The 3,481-nt window shown below is 25.4% G+C and overlaps 1 protein-coding gene and 1 long non-coding RNA gene across 2 annotated transcripts in view; one reads left to right on the top strand and one right to left on the bottom strand.

Moving 5' to 3' along the window:
* The window catches only part of LOC126302212 (NADH-ubiquinone oxidoreductase chain 5-like), a 219,170-nt gene that overhangs the window by 182,236 nt on the left and 33,453 nt on the right, over window positions 1-3,481 (bottom strand). The gene's annotated exons all lie outside the window — the stretch shown is intronic.
* The window catches only part of LOC126302224 (uncharacterized), a 132,040-nt gene that overhangs the window by 118,544 nt on the left and 10,015 nt on the right, over window positions 1-3,481 (top strand). The window lies entirely within an intron of this gene.

The raw sequence follows: 3,481 nt of genomic DNA, 5'->3' as shown, positions 1-3,481 counted from the left end.
AGTCCAAGAGGATTATTAGATCCTGTTTGGTGAAGAAAAAATAAATGAATTGCTGCTATAGCAGCAATAATAAATGGTAATACAAAATGGAATGTGAAGAATCGATTTAATGTTGCATTATCAACAGCGAATCCTCCTCATACTCATTGGACTAAATCTGTTCCTAAGTATGGGATTGCTGATAATAAATTAGTAATTACTGTTGCACCTCAAAAAGATATTTGGCCTCAGGGTAAGACATATCCTATAAATGCAGTTGCTATAACTAAAAATAAAATCACTGTACCAATTATTCAGGTATGTATATATATATAAGATCCATAGTAAATTCCCCGTCCTACATGTAAGTAAATACAAATAAAAAATATAGATGCTCCATTTGCTTGTAAGGTTCGGATAATTCAACCATTATTTACGTCTCGGCAGATGTGTACTACACTACTGAATGCTATTTCAATATTTGATGTATAATGTATAGCTAAAAATAGTCCAGTTACGATTTGAATTACCAAACATAACCCTAATAGGGATCCAAAATTTCATCAAAATGAAATATTTGTTGGGGCAGGTAAGTCAATTAAAGAGTTATTAATAATTTTAATTAAAGGATGTCTTAATCGTAAGGGTTTATTCATTAGTAATTATCTTATTTTACGAATAGGTCCCTGATTAATATTGGTGATTTTAACAACTGCTAGTAGTGCTAAAAATAAATAAATTATTTTTATTATTGTAATAATGAATGTTGGTCTATTATATAATTTTTCTAAAGATATTGTTATTTCTTGATAATTGATTGAATTATCAATATTTATAGTTTCGGTGTTTTTGAAAAAGTCTATAAATATAGATATATCTAGAATAATTAATATTAATATGATAAATACTCACATTATTAATGTAATAATTATAGTGATTGATTTAGGCTGAAATATTTCGTTTGATGCAATTCTTGTAATGTAAATAAATAATACTAGTATACCACCAAGAAATGTTAAAAATAAAATATATGATAATCAATATCTTTCTATTATTGTTCCTGTTATTAATCCAACTAGGAAGGTTTGAAGGATAATAAAAAGCATTATTGATATTGGGTGTCTTAATTTAATAAAATTAATATTTATTACATTTGATAATGATATAATTATTATTTTGATCATTTCAGGGGTTAGTTTATTTAAAATACCGGTTTTGGGGACCGATGATGGAAGCTTTTCCACCTCTGAAGTTTTAAAAGTGGGGGCTGGACTTATTTCCGGTTTACAAGACCGGCGTTTTTTTTAAACTATTAAAACTAATGTTTATATTCTCTATTTTTACTTCTTTATTGATTTATTTTGCTGGTGTTTATGTTTTTTCTTCTAAACGTAAACATTTATTAATGGTTCTTTTGAGATTAGAATATATTGTTCTTTCTTTATTTATGTTAGTTATTGTTTTTCTTATTGAGTTTGATTATGATTATTTTTTTCCTGTTATTTTTTTAGTTTTTTCTGTTTGTGAGGGTGCTTTAGGTCTTTCTATTTTAGTTTCAATAATTCGTTCTCATGGTAATGATTTTTTTAATTCTTTTGGTTTATCTTTATGTTAAAGTATTTATTTATAACTATTTTTTTGATCCCTCTTTGTTTATTAAATAATTGTTGATGGTTGGTTCATTCTTTAATGTTTCTGTCGGGTTTTGTTTTTATAATTTGTGTTTATTCATATGCTGATTTGAATATAATTAGATATTATTTTGGTATTGATTATTTTTCTTTTAGTTTAATTTTACTTAGTTTTTGGATTTGTTCTTTAATAATCACTGCTAGAGGTTCAGTTTATTTAAGTTCATATCATTCTAATTTTTTTGTTTTTATGGTTTTGATTTTAATAATTATGCTTTATTGTTCATTTGCTAGATTAAGTCTTCTTTCTTTTTATATTTTTTTTGAGGCTAGATTAGTTCCTACTTTACTTTTAATTTTGGGTTGGGGTTATCAACCTGAGCGTTTGCAGGCTGGTGTTTATTTAATTTTTTATACTTTGGTTGCTAGATTACCTTTATTATTAGTTTTATTTAAGGTTTATGATTTTTCTAATACTTTATATTTTCCTTTATTGGTTGATTTTGGTTCTTATTATTTTATGTTTTATGTATTTATAATTTTGGCTTTTTTAGTTAAGATACCTATGTTTTTGGTTCATTTATGACTTCCTAAGGCTCATGTAGAGGCCCCTATTTCAGGTAGAATAATTCTTGCTGGTGTTTTATTAAAGTTAGGTGGTTATGGTATTTTTCGTGTTATAAAGGTTATTTCTTATTTGGGTTTAAAGTTTAATTATTTTTGATTGTCTTTAGGTTTATCTGGGGGTGTTATTGTAAGATTTATTTGTTTTCGTCAGGTTGATTTAAAGTCTTTAATTGCATATTCTTCTGTTGCTCATATAAGAATGGTTATTGGTGGATTGATGACTATGAATTGATGAGGTTGTGTAGGTTCTCTTTCTCTAATGGTTGGTCATGGTTTATGTTCTTCTGGTTTATTTTGTTTATCTAATATTATTTATGAACGTTTAGGTAGACGAAGATTATTAATTAACAAGGGTATAATTAATTTGATGCCAAGAATGGCTTTATGATGATTTCTTTTAAGATCATCAAATATGGCTGCTCCTCCTTCTTTAAATTTGGTAGGTGAAATTAGATTATTAAATAGAATTATATCTTGATCTTCTTTTAGATTCTTTGCTTTGATTTTTTTATTTTTTTTTAGAGCTGTTTATACTTTGTATATATATTCTTATTCTCAGCATGGGAATTATTATTCTGGTGTTTATACTTGTTCTCTTGGTTATTTTCGTGAATATCATCTTTTACTTTTACATTGATTGCCTTTAAATATTCTCTGTTTAAAGGGTGAATATTTCTTTGTTTAGTTTGCTTAAGTATTTTAATTAAAAATATTGTTTTGTGGAATCAATGATATGAAGTTTTTCATCTTAGGCCGTGAATTTATTTTCTATTTGTTCTTTGAGTTTTTTTTCTTTGTTTATTTCGAGAACTATAATTTTTATTTTAGGTATTTATTATTTAATAATTGATTATAGAGTTTTTGTTGAGTGAGAGCTTTTCAATTTAAATGGTTCTATAGTTGTTATAACTTTAATTTTGGATTGAATATCTCTTATTTTTATATCTTTTGTTATATATATTTCTTCTTTGGTTATTTATTATAGAGAGGATTATATATCTGGTGAAAAGAATATAAATCGTTTTATTATTATTGTTTTAATATTTATTCTTTCTATAGGTTTTTTAATTATTAGTCCTAATTTAATTAGAATTTTATTAGGTTGAGATGGTTTAGGTTTAGTTTCTTATTGTTTAGTTATTTATTATCAAAATGTAAAATCTTATAGTGCTGGTATATTAACTGCACTTTCTAATCGTATTGGTGATGTTGCTATTTTAATTTCTATTGCATGAATGTTAAAT

Source organism: Schistocerca gregaria, unplaced genomic scaffold (assembly GCF_023897955.1).
Source record: "Schistocerca gregaria isolate iqSchGreg1 unplaced genomic scaffold, iqSchGreg1.2 ptg000169l, whole genome shotgun sequence".
Taxonomy (NCBI): Eukaryota; Metazoa; Arthropoda; class Insecta; order Orthoptera; family Acrididae; genus Schistocerca; species Schistocerca gregaria.
This window is presented reverse-complemented; position numbering and strand designations above follow the sequence as displayed.